Below are 16,512 nucleotides of genomic sequence, written 5' to 3' on the forward strand. Positions count from 1 at the left end.
TTTGTAACCATCCTTCTACTCTCTATATCAATGAATTCAATTGTTTTGATATTTTGATATTTAGAACCAACAAATAAGTGAGAATATATGATGTTTATCTTTCTGTGCCTGGCTTACTTCACTTACCATAACGACCTCGAGGTTCATCCATGTTGTTGAAAATGACTGGATCTCCTTCTTTTTTGTGGGTTTGTAGTGTGTGGTTTTTATTATGTTGAAGTATGTTCATTCTATATATAATGGGAGTTATTTAGCATCCTATCCAAGGTTTTAGAGGTAGAACCCATCTCCCCCACCCCCTACCACCAATATTTATCTGAGACCTCCTATACTCAGGGTTCCTTCATTATCTATGTTACTGAGTTGGGATGTTTGAGCTTTTAATGTCCTTGTCATTAAGTCATTCTATCCTGGGAAGGGTACATTGCATTCTGGCTGAGGCCATGTGAGTATGAATGGATAAATTCACATCACTGATCCAGCTCCACTTGTGGAAACTTCTACCACTCTACTATGTGAATGATAAGGCAACTCCATTATGAATTTAAATAATAAACTCAGCACAGTGGTTAGTACAGAAATGATCAAAATGATTTATGGTTATTACTGTATGACCCCAAGTTTTATCATTCCTCCCCTAAACTCCATGGTATTTATGTTCCTTAAATTTACCTGGCTGCATCTTGCCCTTGCCTTTTCTGTAGAGAGTAAGCTCATTTAAGGCAGGAGGTGTACATTATAAATTATGCATCCAAGTTAGCAGTTCTCTGTATTTCTTGGTACTCCACTGAGAATCTCCAGAGAGAACACGTACTCAGTTTAAAGACATACACACATGGCCGAACACCGTTAGCTCCCACCTGGAATCCCAACACTTTGGGAGACTGAGGAAGGTGGATCACTTGAGGTCAGGAGTTTAAGACCAGCCTGGCCAACATGGTGAAACCCCATCTCTACTAAAAATACAAAAATTAGCTGGGCGTGGTGGCGGGCACCTGTAATTCCAGCTACTCAGGAGGCTAAGGCAGGAGAATCGCTTGATACTGGAAGGCAGAGGTTGCAGTGAGCCAAGATCATGCCACTGCACTCCAGCGTGGCTGTCAGAGCAAGACTTCATCTCAAAAAAAAAAAAAAAAAGATACACATACACATAAAGATATGCATGCACACACATACACACACACAAATAATATGAACACAAAGTAAGCAATTTCTTATCTTCACTGAACAAAATACTATACTAAAATTTCTTAAAATTTTGGTAAACAGAATTTTAGTCCAAGAAAACACCCTAAACTTCGCAATTAGGTCAGAGATGATATGAGGATACATCTAAACTCTCACCTTGACAACAGGTCATTAGGCAAATATTTCATTCATAATATTTCACTCCATATAAGAAACGCAAATCTGTATTCCTCCACACAAAACCACAAGTGCACACACATCCAGCACCAGCAGGAGACACCACTATTAGCAGGTATGAGATGTGCTACTTCAGGCAGCTATTTTGCTCCTCTAAGTCTGAGACGCCTCACTGATGAAGGAGTGGTAATACAATACTAACCTCAGCTTTGATGGGAGATGACGCTAACACTTGCAAAGTATTGCACACACCAGGTCTGGCTTATGGTAAGGGATTAATTAGCATCATCTCACTGTGGTCTCAAGTATGAATACTGCCAAGTGAGATGTTTTATATCTTTATAGCTCTGGATTTCACCTGCTACCAATGAGTAGATTTTCCCCTAGCTCAGAACAATACCACATAGGGAAAAAATAAAAAAGAGCTCAGAAACCCCTACACAAATCAGAAAAACTCAAATGTTGTGACATACTAGTCACACTGAAGAATGGGTGCAATGCACTTCATTCAGTTTTTTATATTGATGGAATATGTCAGAATAAGTGATAATGTTAGAGGTAAGTGCAGTAGATACACATTAGTGCAAGAAATGAGACCAAGGTCAGGTTCTCACTAGACTTCCTTAAAGCTTCACTACCGGTTAATACCCGATGCGCAAGAGGAAAAGTATCACCTGCTAAGAAAGACAATCTGGTAAAAAAAAATAGTGTTTTAGAAAAGGCTTTATTTCTTCAATGAATAAGCATCATTGTGTGGGATCTCTAGTGGGCTTGTTTTATGTGTCTAGGCAGGATCCATTCTTGATGAAGACGGTAAGAGTACAATTTCAAGGCACTCACCTGGAAGTTGTGGTTACTAACAGGTTGCCTTAAGGTGTAAGGAAAACTACTGAAACTCTTTGAAAAGTTAATTTTATTTTGAAAGATTATACATTTAATTTGTTGTGTATCTGAAGATTCCACCCATAGACTACTAAAAGAGAAAAGGATGATTGTACATATCGGTTTAAGGGCAAGAGAGTGTGTGGGAGGTAAGGTATAGATTAAATTTAATATGTGGACTTGAGTGGCCTTTGGTGTGAATTTTTCATTGTAATGTGATAGGTTTATTATATTCAAAACTAAGATTTAGAATCAATTTCTCTTAAGTTACTTGTTTTCTCCCCAAACTTTGTCCACTTTTATGTTCTGATAACCTGTGCTAAATCTGGCCTGTTATACCACTGAAAATCCCAGAAGAGAATGTGTACGCATTTCAAGAAGAACAGTTTAGATAATTGTCAAGCCTTCTGTTAACCTCATTTTCATTTTAGATCCAGAGACATGGGTAAATAAGTTCAAATAGATAACCATCAAAGGACCAAAAAAATTTATTTGAAAATCAATGAGTCACATTTTCACTAAAAATGGCATTACCAATTTTTAGGAGGACTACTGTGTGCCTAGTACTCCAACAACCATTTTCCTACCAAGCTAGTCATTCACAAGATCAAGTTATGTAATAGTATCAGGAGTTCCAGGAACTGAGGAACTGAAGTATCCCTTCTTTGTTAGCAAGAACATTGTACATGATCTATTGATCCCTAATGCCTTCCATCTTCAAATATGCTTTACAGATGTCAAATTCAGTGAAGTTATACTTGCGCAGGAAATATCAGTTGGATAACAAGAAAAGTGATTACATTTTTTTTTTTTTTGTAATATTCACAATGGGCAATGGCGTTAGGCTTAACAGCTTAAATAACTATGCCTTTAACTCTGAGTACTCCAAGATATGCCTATATGGCCCTCAAATTAGTGATTTTTGCTATAAAAAGTAACAGAAAACAGTTGTTTGATTCTACTTAGGTTGCTGGAGTTCCTCAAAATTTTCATTTAAGAAATATTTATCAGGACTCTAAATAAAATTTTTAATTTTTTATGCAGAAGTGGCAATTTTTATAACTCTCACTAGAATCTTGGAAGTATTAAAAATAATTAAGTTAAACACTTAATTTGTGTTTCTTTTATTGCATTTCTCTATTTTTTTATGTATCCTACTACCTCTTAGTATTCCCTTTGTAAGTTGGTAACTTCCATCTGTGGCCTTGAATATTTTAGTATCACATGTGGTATAACAGTATCCACACTTTTTACTTCTACTTTTTGTATTTGGAACAATTTTCCTGCCTCAGCCTCCCTAATAGCTGGGATTACAGGCGCACACCACCACACCAGCTAATTTTTGTATTTCTAGTAGAGATAGGGTTTCACCATGTTGGCCAGGCTGGTCTTGAACTCCTGACCTCAGATGATCTGCTCACCTCGGCCTCCCTTAGTGCTAGAATTACAGGCGTGGGGGCCACTGTGCCTGGCCTATACACTTTTTACTTCTATAGATTATTTCTGGGTTGGACATAAAAGCCAAGCCACCTGTTTGCTGTTAATCCAAAGAATATGTAGTTTTCATACCCAGAAAACTATGATTTATACTGATTGTACTTGCCTGTCATGTTTTTTTTTTCATGGTTTTTATTCTTTTCTAATGGATCTTGTTTTGTAATACTTCTAAACCTATCCATGGATATATCAAATGTCTTCACTTATACACTTCCATGGTTAGGTATTTCTAATGTTTATTTTTCCCTGTGTACTTCTATACATAGCTATGCAGTATGAAAATTAAATGAAATGAATGATACATATATTATTCAAAATAAAGTTTCTTTCAATAATCATTGAAAAAAAATCATATCAAATCATAGTTTGATCCTAAAAGACATGCTTACATTTATCTTCAAATAAAACACAGCCACAAATCCATTTTTAAAATGAGCACTACAGATACATGTTATTACTTTTGACTATGTTCTATACTTCTTTTCTGAATTCAGTTGTATGCTAATCTAAAATTTGAAATAAATTATCAGAGAGCAGTATTCCACAATGATCAACAACTAATTATTTGGAATTCAGCCTCCCTTTGTCGGATTTAATTTAGACCAAACAAAAAGCATGTCTTAAAGTGACAGCTACTGGAAACATCCCACAGAGCAGGCTAACAGTGATAAAATGATCAAGTAACTATTTATAATACCAGCTAGACTTCCATAGAACCAAGTATGTTAAAAATGACAGAGAATCAAGTGCCTTAAAATTGTACAAACAGTACTATCTGTGCTGATCATAATCTTGAGAAGAAACATGGTAACTTTCCTGCTGGAATCAAGAGCACGATCCAGAACTCAACATTGCCAGTCCATCAGACTTGAATCATCCCATAGCATGGCCTTTGTCACACTGTACTGTAACTGCTTACTTTCATGTTCCTCTCATTGGCTTGTTAATATCTTAAGAGTGCCTGGCACAAAGCACATGGTCAATAAATACGTGAAAAATGAACAAATAAAAACCCAGAACTTGATACAGTCCCTAAAGCTCTTATCAATCTTAAGGCTATTTCCCTTCCTTGCCTGTTTTATATTGTTTGCTTGTTCCAAAAGAGATTAGGTCTGCAATTTTAAATTTGGCATCTTAGAGCTAATGATTAGCCTCAAAAGTAATTATTGCCTGCTCAACATTTTCAAGTAGCCTAGTAGAAGTTACATATTTTCTCTCATGAAATATCCCATTACTAACTATATATCCCATGTTTTTGCTTTAGTCTGGGATTATGTCAGTTAAGTATAGTAACACTCAAACTATAACTCAGAAGCCCTGATTAACAGTTACCTACATCAATGATTAATAAAAAATGGACAACAAATTAGTCATTATTTAGAAAATACAGTTTTAAAGGCAATACTATTTCTAAGTCTGGGTCCGTGAGTAGAAGATTAAAAGAGTTTGTAGTAATAAAAAGACTTGAAAGTACTTGATTATTCTCATCAGCAAAGAATTTGCTACAATGTTAGAAACAATGTGTAAAATAGCGTAATTTAATATCCCCTTTATTTGAAAACTTTATATTCTAAGATTTTACATATTTTAAAGTTTTCTGTCTTAAGTATAGCACACATTTTTTGTTCTCTAGTTATATTCCACCAAGAACTACTAATTATTATTGTTTTCAAAATCACCTTGGAGAGGTAGACTAATTAGTGCACCTATCAGTCTGTAACAAACTATTAAAACAAAGAAATATTCTTGTTATTTGTATGTATATATACATTTACAAGCAAAACTGAATAAATCCCAGTGTTCCTGTTATGCATAAATTTTGTGGACCGATTAGTGTGAAATGCAATTTGCACTAATTCATCGGGGGCAAAAGGAGCTTGCAATTACCTTGACTTGTTAATTTAGCATTTTATCATAAATTGCTCATGTTGAGAATTTTTCCCAATGGTAATAATACTCCCTTGTTGTATAAAGACAATCTAGGCAGTAACATCATGAACCTCCATCTCTTCAAATTCCCATTTTATATTACATTTCAAAGACAGTGATAAAAAAAAAAAAGAACAGCTTGTACCCCCATCTCTCACTAGAACTCTCTCTTCTGAGTAAGACATCATCTTTACAGTCATCTTGTAAAATACCATTCACATGCTTTTGACCCCAATTGACTATGCTGGAATCATCACTTAGGCAGAGCAATTGAGAGTTGAGGAGGTTTACCTTGTATGTTAGCATAATCCTAATGTTCCAGCCCTGAGTGTGTCTGATACAGATTGACTATTTGCTCTACCCAAATCTCATGTTGAAATGGAATCCTCAGTGTTGGAGGTGGGGCCTAGTGGGAAATGTTTGGATCACTGGGGTGGTATCCTCATGGATGGTTTAGCACCATCCTCTTGATGCTGTCCCTGTGATAGTGAGTGAGTTCTCATAAGATCTGGTTGTATAAAAGTATGCGGCACCTTCCTGCTCTCTCTCCTGTTCCTACTCTGGCCACATAACATGTCTGGTCCCACTTTGCCTTCTGTCTGATTGTAAGTTTCCTGAGGCCTCCCCCAAAGCCAAGCAAATGTTGGTATCATGCTTCCTATACAGCCTGAAGAACCATGAACCAGTTAAACTTCTTTTCTTTATAAATTACCCAGTCTCAGGTATTTCTTTATAACAATGCAAGAATGGCCTAATACAGGGGCCACAACATAGAACTGTTCAGAAGGAAAAGCAGTTTTTCTTCCAGACATAAAAATATATTGCTAGCATACATTATCTAGGCTCTTCTTTTAGTATTAAAAAAATCTCTCCATCAGCTGATTCCTTTTGAGCTGCTAGGTACTATAGAAGGAGCTATTAGCTACATATGAGGGGCACATTACTGGTGATACAAAGACCTGAGCTCCCATTTGGCTTTGCCTGAGTGACCTGGGGGAAGGCACAATCCTGCTTCACAATTTATTTATTGAGGGCCAACCTTAAATTAACATGCTAAGTGAGAGTAACATATATTGCCTGCATGCTTCACAGATTTTTGTTAAGTAATTATATGTAAAAATTAAGTGAAAAAATAATCTGTAAACTTATTCATTTTATTAAAACATATTATTATTATCAGTATTTAAATAATGTACCAGTAAGACAGCTACCAAATTAAGTATATATATTACTAAATATGCTTTTTTTACAAAATAATTATTTAAAATAAAAATGGTAGAAAATCCTATCACTGTGTTTATAAAAGATATTTTGTTTTGGTTACTAAGATCACATATATATCGGGCAGTCAAAACTGCAAAATGCCAACCATGTCCAGAGCCCCATTCTGACAGAAATAACCACATTCAGTTGACATCCCAGGTGGTAGGACAGTGAAAGATAATCTGTTCCAACCGTAGCAATTCTGTAGGCTGACTAGTGGACAATAGGGTAATTATTCCTCCCAAGAGCTTGTACTGGAGAAACAGAGAATCAAATCAGGTGATGGGTGGGGGTGTAAGGAAGAAAAAACATATGAGAAAGAGAACAGACAACATGAGATGAGTTACTGATCCATACTGTTGAGAGAGATTCTGAAGTCCAGGAAGTAAAGTGGTAGCATGGAAGCTCACGCTGCAGTGAGTTTTGGCCAAACATCCAACTAGCAAAATAGTTTAGTCTACTTAAGGCCCAAATCTAAAGCAGTTTCTCTTTTTCCTGTGAATTCTACCTCAATACCTATCCCTGAGTTGCTGTCTAATGTGGCCATATTTGTTTTCTTTTTGATTTTCACATTTCTCATGGATGAGCCCCTCCTAACTTTTAATCCAAGGACTGAATGTTACTGCAACTGAAACTAACACAGATGAATGCCACAGAATGAACTGCTGAACGTTTGTTATTATTCATATTACTGTCTTACTTTAGGACAAGAAGCAATAATTATAATCACTAACTTTTTTTGATATATGAGGCTGTTAATGATCCTCTGATTGTATTACCTATTACAGTATTTGAAATATTCATAAGTCTATTGTATAATATAAACTATTTTTGGTGACAGGAGAGTAAAGAAGTGACTCAGATGAAAATTAGGTCTGCATATGATATAGTAGAACTTAAATAGAGCCAAAAATCAAATTAAATGTGATGACTCAGGACTTTAATACAGATTTAGGAAGTTGTCCAGGAAATTCTGAATTGGCAAACAAGTTCCTGATCTTGACTCTGATGTTTTATTTCATTTAAAAATAGTTCTTGTTTCTCTGTGTTTTAATTCTGTGTCTCTTAGAAAGTTTGATCACATCTTGTCCTTTCTCTGGTATTTCTCTGTCTAAGGAGGTGAAAAAAATTGAGCTATTTCTCTTAATCCTATAAAACCTTTCCCTGTATGACTCTTTTCTAATCTTAAAATGAGAATCTCCTTGTAAGGAAGGTTGACCCAACTACTTGCTGTTATACACTCCACAAAGACTCATTCTCCCTTCTCCTATTGATTATCCTACAAACAACCATTAGGAGTCCTTACCTTACTCCAGAATATTTAATAAATGAGGTGTTACCATTATGTCTGGATTTAAGATTCGACAGCAAGGACCTCTAGTTTAAAATATGTATCATTTTCAGCTCTGTTCTCTCTCTGGTCCCTAATATCAGATACTGAAATGGTTTGGCTGTGTCCCAACCTAAATCTCACCTTGACTTGTAATAATCCCTGTATATAAAGGGCAGGGCCAGGTGGAGATAACTGAATCATGGGGGAGGATCCCCCCGACTGTTCTCACGGTAGTGAATAAGTCTCACAATATCTAATGGTTTTACAAATGGAAGTTCCCCTGCACAGGCTCTCTTCCCTGCTACCATGTAAGACGTGACTTTGCTCCTCATTTGCCTTCTGACATAACTGTGGCCTTCCCAGCCATGGAGAACTGTGAGTTCATTAAATCTCTCTCCTTTATAAATTACCCAGTCTCAAATATGTCTTTATTAGCAGCATGAGAACAGACTAATACAGATACTTTACCCTTAGAACTCTCTTGTTCCTTTAAGTCACTATAGACTACTTCCTATCAAATATCAAGTGCCAGGAGGAGAAAGATACCTCATTAAATCACAAGTGGCTCTAAAACAATATGGAATGAGTTGGAGACACACTTTACTCTGTGAGCTTTAAGAACAGGCATTCAGCTTCCCAGCCATAACACTTGCCTTAGGGAAGGCAAGACAATTTAGGGGATCCCTTAAGTGTCAGACTTAAGCAGAGCACCATGTAGGGGTCAGAAGAAAAGGATATTTAAACAACAATCACAACAAAAGGCTTTACTTCTATTTGTTCTGACTCTGTTATGCACAGCCTTTACTCAACCACAAGGTGTGAATCATGATAAAAATAACTTCCTGTTGATTTTTACAATATAAAACCTCAAAAGAATAACCTTTCTTTTTCTGATACAATCCTATCTAGATATTTAGAAAAATTATTCACAGAAATTGCCTTTAAAAAAAAGTAATAGTTTATAAAGTCTTTTGAAATACATCTCTCTCAGGCACCACTTAGTAAATCTCTTTACTTCCTTAACCGACTTCAAGGCAATTTAAACATTAGAATATGTATTTGATGCTATGAGCTATGATGATAAAATATGAATATCTTATGGAAATCAGTCTGGTTTCCCACCAAGTGCATGGAGTAGAGACTCTTTGGATGAATGGATATTTTGAATTAGCTGGTGGGGAAAGATTCTGAGGAGGAATTTTTTTTTTTCTATCAACAAGCTGCATCTAGATCTATGTGAGATGTAGTCAATTATGGAGAACTTTGGTTTTTAACCTTTTTAATATGGATAAAATGACCCTCTTACTCCATCTGCTCCATTAGATTGTCTTATTCACCACATTCCAGACATATGTTTTTAATGAGACTTTAGATATTTTATATGGTTTTCTATTGACTATCAGGCACTATATTTTTTCAAAGAAAAACTCCTCAGCTGTTTTTGCAGACATCTGAATGCATTCAGTTAGATGTTCTCTGAAGCTAGATAGCTTTAATGAAATGAGGAGATACGTATTGGTTTGGCTCAGAAGTGATTTGATCTAGTAATTTCTTCTCTTAGTAGGGTATTATGCCTGGCTCGTGACCTAAAAGAGACTTTGCAATTCTAAATCCAAATGGCTTTAAGTCTTTGCATATTCATGTATGTTTAACATGCATTATTATAGTAGCAAGTAATTTGAAATGAAATAAACATTTGAAAACTTGTGGACATACAAGCTGTGAATAAAAATACAATCTTAACATAGATTAAACTGGGAAGAGGAAGATGATTTAAAAGGATTAAATGATTAGAAATGTGTTTGGCAAAGTCAAAACCTTGTTCATCAGTTAAGTACAATTCATTCTTAGAAACAACCTCTTAAAAACAAATGGCTTAGAGTTATAAACATGTTAGAATAGCAGTTCGAGTTGTCAGTGGAAAATATCAGAGTGATAGGTTTCTTTTCTTTAGAATTTCTCGATACATAAAAATGTCTTTAACCTCACATAATGAAATGAAGGCTAATGCTACAAAAGTAGACAGAACAAGGTGGCAACTATTTCAGAAAGTCAATGGATAATCACCCTAAGACTGATTCTCCTATAAAATTGTTATAAAGCTGAGATCTACTAGCAGAGGATTTTATTTCATCTGAAAGTAAATAAAGCAGTTCGTCATATTAGTGATGGAAGTATACATTGGTGCAAACTTTTTGAAAGATAAAAGCCTTAAAAATGTGATAATATCTTGTCTCAGCAAGACTCCTAGGAATTTATCTGTAGGAAATAATCACAGATGACCAGAGATTAGGCAGCAAAAATATTATTTACACAGCTTTTTAAAAAGTAAAAAACTGCAATAAAACCAAATGTTCAACCATAAGATATTACTTAAACTATAATGCTTGTATCACATGGAGTTCTTCTGCATGGTTTTTGGAATGATATTGCAGAAGAATGTTTAATTACATGGGAAGATGTTAATTATATAGTTTACATGAGAAAATATTTTAAAAACAGCATATACTACATGAACTTATATGCAAATAAGTATACACACAAATATATATATAAATATAAAACAAAGACTGAAATAATGTATACAAAATGTTATGACAGTCCATGAAATTTTTATTTACTTTCTATTTTGTTTTCTACATTTTCTACAGTTAATATATATATGTTTCTCTAATAAAAATTAAAATTCTTACAAATATTTAAAGTCAGGAAAAAAGCTGGAAATTTGGAGGATATCTTGAAAATTGCATGATTTCTGAAATACATACTTCAGGATGAATTATACTCTATTGACCCTTCCTTTATCTAAAATGTAAACATTTTTGTATTTTCTGGTGAACCTCTCTAGAAGACAATTTAAAGATACAGCTCTCCTGGTATGCATAATGTGATTTTCCAAAACCATGAGTCAAACATCATATTTGGCCATTCATAGCAAGTACTTCATAAACTCAAATGACTTGAGCCTTTAAGAAGTAAGGTAAGTGAAGAAGAATGTCAAAGGAATTATATTTCTTATATGTTTCAAGTATTAAGGCTTTTGAAAATTTTGCATAGAAAATAGAGCTTAAAATTAAGCTTTGACAAAATTTAAAACTACTTATGGAAATTCCCTTCCCCCAATTTAATGAATACTTATATGAGCCAGTGAAACAGATATATGCTACCTAGGGCTTTCAAAACATGGCCTATTATTAAGTTGGTCATTTCTTAAGGCAATCATATTTCATTTTGATTTTTTTCCAATATTCTCCAGGACAAACTTAGCATTGCCCTAGATATCTTTTGTGGGCCATGCTGTGAAAATAATTTTACAAAAAAAGGAGTAGGAACAAAATTCTGTACCCTATTAAATATTTTAACCTCAGGTAATATTTCTGACTGAACAATCTAATTGAATCATAGCATCACTAATCAGACATCCTAAAGATCCCCCAGATTTGTCTGAAATAATGAATTTCAATGAAAACTAATGATAGCTTCCTTAGAAGAAAAGAACCAACATCCTTGACTACCCAGTTACCTTTAATGGCAGTGCTACATGTAAACATCTCATTATATACAATCCAGGGAGATGCTGCTCATTGAGAATTCTGACACAAGTCCCCTGGTCCATGTATTTATAGGGCAGCTATCTCATAACTAGCTATGTGGCTCTGCTTTCACTTCCTCCCTCCTGCCAGACTGTTTCAGTGAGGCTAACCCCTAGCCTAGAAACCCTTTTTTTCCCTTTAATTTTAATTTTTATTTTAAGTTCCAGGGTACATGTGCAGGATGCGCTGGTTTGTTACATAGGTAAACGTGTGCCATCGTGGTTTGCTGCACCTATCAACACATCACTTAGGTATTAAGCCCAGCATGCGTTAGGTATTTTTCCTAATGCTCTCCCTCCCCCAACCCCCGTCCCCAACAGGCCCCAGTGTGTGTTGTTCTCTTTCCTGTGTCCATGTGTTTTTAATATTCAGCTCCCACTTATAAGTAAGGTGTTTGAGTTTCTGTTCCTGCATTAGTTTGCTGAGGATAATGGCTTCTAGCTCCATATGGGTACATAATATTTCATGGTATACATTTACCACATTTTCTTTATCCAGTCTATCATTGGTGGGCATTTGGGTTGATTCCCTGCCTTTGCTATTGTGAATAGTGCTGCAATTAATATACATATGCACGTATCTTTGTAATAGAATGACTCATAATCCTTTGGTTATATACCCAGTAATGGGATTGCTGGGTCAAATGGTATTTCTGGTTCTAGATATTTGAGGAATTGCCACACCATCTTCCAAATGGTTGAACTAATTTACATTCCCACCAACAGTATAAAAGCATTTCTATTTTTCCACAACCTCACCAGCATGTTGTTTCTTGACTTTTTAGTAATCATTGTTCTGACTGGTGTGAGATGGTATCTCATCATGGTTTTGATTAGCATTTATCTAATGATCAGTAATGCTGAGCTTTTTTTCATGTTTGTTGGCTGCATGAATATCTTCTTTTGAAAAGTGTCCATTCATGTCCTTTGCTCACTTTTTAATGGGGCTGATTGTTTATTCTTGTAAATTTGTTTAAGTTTCTTGCAGATTTTGAATATTAGATCTTTGTCAAATTGATAGATTGCAAAAATTTTCTCCCACTCTATAGGTTGCCTATTCACTCTTATGATAGTTTCTTAGCTGCGTAGCAGCTCTTTAGTTTAATTAGGTCCCATTTGTCAATTTTTGCTTTTGTTGCAATTGCTTTTGGCAATTGCATCATGAAATCTTTGCCTTTGCCTATGTCCTGAATGATATTGCCTAGATTTTCTTCTAGGGTTTTTATAGTTTTGAGTTTTACATTTAAGTCTTTAATCCACATTGAGTTAATTTTTGTATAAGGTGTAACGAAGGGATCCAGTTTCAATTTTCTGCAAATGGCTAGTCAGTTCTCCCAGCACTATTTATGAAATAGGAAATCCTTTTCCCATTGCTTGTTTTTGTCAAGTTTGTCAAAGATCAGATGGTTGTAGAGGTGTGGTCTTATTCCTAAGCTCTCTATTCTGTTCCATTGGTCTATGTGTCTGCTTTTGTACCAGTACCATGCTGTTTTGGTTACTGTAGCTTTGTAATATAGTTTGAAGTCTGGTAGTCTAATGCTTCCAGCTTTGTTCCTTTTGATTGGGATTGTCTTGGATATACAGGCTCTTTTTTTTTTCATTCCATATGAATTTTAAAATAGTTTCTTCTAATTCTGTAAAGAACGTCAATGGTAGTTTAATGGGAATAGCATTAAATCTATAAATTACTTTAGGCAGTATGGCCATTAGAAACCCTGTTTTTCATCTATGGTTAGTCGTTTGTTTTGGCCAAGTCCTGCCAACCAGTGCCACAAAGTGTCCATTTATTATTGGCCTGCCCCCATCTCCACCTTGCCTCCTGTCCCTAAGTGACTACTATAAGTTTCTTTGCTTTACAATGTTGAAAGTAACTGGTATCTCTATCAATGAAATGGCAAACAATTTCTCTGTGCCAGGTATAACTGGGATGGCAGCAGTTGCAGAAAACACTGTTTTAAGAAGGATTTTGAGGTTTAGAGCTTAGTGAAAATGGAGGCCATAATTAATTACCAGTGTGTGCCATAAGAGGAGGAGAGGATGTGGCTGCTTATTGTATTTCCTCTATTCCATAGAAGCTAGTCATTCTCTTTTTCCACACCAGAATTTAATATAATTTGGATATACTTTTAAATTCAATTGTGCTTCTTTTTATTTTGAGATGGAGTCTTGCTCTGTTGTCTAGGCTAGAGTGCAATGGCACGATGTCGGCTCACTACAACCTCTGCCTTCTGGGTTCAAGTGATTCTCCTGCCTCAACCTCCCAAGTAGCTGGGATTACAGGTGCATACTACCTCACCTGGCTAATTTTTGTATTTTTAGTAGAGATGGGGTTTCACAATGTTGGCCAGTCTGGTCTCAAACTCCTGACCTCAAGTGTTCAGCCTGCCTTGACCTCCCAAAGTGTTGGGATTACAGGCATGTGCCACGTGCCTGGCCTGCTATAATTGCTCTCTAATTGATTTTTGGTATTCCACCATTATTTCCTGCTTTTTACTTCAAATATATCTTGGCTATATTATGGATTAAATACGGGGAAATCAAATCACCATTCATAACCATTATTACTGTAGGAAAATGCATTTGAAGTTCTATATAATTGATTTTCACAGAGGAGTTCTTGGAATTTAATCCATTCATAAACAGAGGCTTGCACCCATACCTTTTATCACCAACCATAGTTCTTGGCATATATTAACTACACAATTACTTCTGTTGAATGACACTGGATTATATAGAAGTTGGCTGCTCCTTGAAAGTAAGGTGACATCTCTGTAGTATTTTAGTGCTGATATCTAAAAATCACACAAAACATCGACGGCCTTACTAAAGAGTAAAATATTTTGGTAAGTAATATTTTAGAAATGTTTAAAAACTCAGTTTATTCTTAGATTCCTAGGCCTGGGAAAAACCTCCTTTCACACAATGTGTCAAAAAAATAAATAAAACTAGAATTAAAATATACAAAGATGGCAAAAACAGTAAGAAGCTGACCAACCACAAAACACTGACAAACTAAAATATTACAGATCTAGACACAGGTTTTAAAATTTGGTGGGATTAAGCAACCTGCCAGCAAAAACCTTTTTGCTAAATCAAAGCACTCATATTTTGTTTTAAACAGGTCCTCCTGTTTTTCCCGTAATAGAAAAGGCAAACATCTAGACATCACGTCTGTATGAAAGTCTTCTCCTGCATTACCTTGTAAGCACCCTGATTTCCTCTGCCTCTGCTCTCCTCTAATTCCGGTCTCTTTAGTCATCATGCTCCTGTTTAAGCTGCTTTAGCTCCTCTATTGTTTCTGCAAAAGCAATAATTGCTTATAGTTCTCTCCTTTACTCTCTCTCTCTCTGCCATTACAGAAAATTTCAGAAATGTGTGGGAGTTAACAGCCAATTTAGCCAGACAAAAGTTGGTTCTTGGAAATTGATTACTTTTGTTGGAGTTGGGATAAGGAAAAGAATGTCTTGGCTGAAAGGAGCCCATGGAAGAGCGGGACAAAGGATTAGATTGCTTGAAACACAGTGCTGCAGAAGAGGTTCTACATGAAGCCATTACTATATCAGATCTCAATTACTAATCTCTTCATTCATTCGTTGACTCATTCATTTATAACAATAGATGTTTATTGAGTCTCCCGTACATTACAGGCCACATTTTCTTTGAACTTGCATTCTAGAGCAGGCAGAAAATTAATTTCAGATAATATGAAAACATATATCTTAGGAAGGTATCTAATTTGAACTTGGAGAAAAGATATATATCCTGGAGAAAGTTACATTTTAGTTGAGATCTGATCTGAGGAGTACTAGAAGGGGACATCCAAGCAAAGACGGTCAGTGTGTGTGTGTGTGTGTGTGTGTGTGTGTGTGTGTGTGTGTGTCTGTGTGTGTGTGTGAGAGAAAGAGAGAGAGAGAGAGAGAGAGAGAGAGAGAGAGAGAGAGAGAGAAAGAGAAGGGAAGGGCAGAGGACTCCTATTACAGGCCAATAAAACCTGTCGTAAGTTGGAAAGAAGCATGTAACAGCATGAGAAGAAGACTAAAGGCAAGAGATGATACATGAATGGTCATGTTAAAGAGTTTTGGCATTATCATAAGTGCAGTCTGAAGCAATTTTGACTTTTTGAGTTGGTAGTGGGGAAAAGAAGAGTGACAGAGTTGGTTTTTTTGTTTGAAAAATAACTCTGATTGCAATCTGTTAAAATAAACTTAAGCAGGGCAAGAATGAAGCTGAGACTAGTTATGGAGCTGTTACTATGATATACGCACAAAGTGACGAGAACAAGAATAAGGTGATGAAGGTGAAAGCTAAAGATCAATAGAGAAAGGTGTTGAAGGACCACTTGAGAGAACTGGCTTGGCTTTTCTGTCCTCCATCTGTAACATCTCTAATACCTGTCAGTGGAAGCATGGAAAAGCATATTTGTTCACTGATGTATGTGAGGAACACAGAAACTGCCTGTACTTCAGTACTATTTTTAGAAACCCGGAAAATATATTTGAAATGATTTTATACAAATATTTTGGATAAACCTGGAAAGCAGATAAGCATTTATGATGGGTGAGCACCTACCTATGCTCCACACAGTCAACACGTGCTAAGCTGTTTACTCTCCATAGTCAGAAGACCAGAGCAGTTAGAAATTATGTGTGTT

The 16,512-nt window shown here is 35.6% G+C and overlaps 1 protein-coding gene and 1 pseudogene across 3 annotated transcripts in view; both read right to left on the reverse strand.

The window, feature by feature from the left end:
- Positions 1 to 16,512, reverse strand: part of PRKG1 (protein kinase cGMP-dependent 1) — a 1,343,496-nt gene that overhangs the window by 969,344 nt on the left and 357,640 nt on the right. The window lies entirely within an intron of this gene.
- LOC141580614 (ras suppressor protein 1 pseudogene) overlaps positions 1 to 16,512 on the reverse strand; it is a 106,015-nt pseudogene continuing 89,503 nt past the window's right edge. The window contains exon 1 of the transcript XR_012512872.1: positions 1 to 16,512. This exon is cut by the window's right edge and continues 89,503 nt beyond it. The product of XR_012512872.1 is annotated as a ras suppressor protein 1 pseudogene (transcript).

This window comes from Saimiri boliviensis, chromosome 12, assembly GCF_048565385.1.
Source record: "Saimiri boliviensis isolate mSaiBol1 chromosome 12, mSaiBol1.pri, whole genome shotgun sequence".
Taxonomy (NCBI): Eukaryota; Metazoa; Chordata; class Mammalia; order Primates; family Cebidae; genus Saimiri; species Saimiri boliviensis.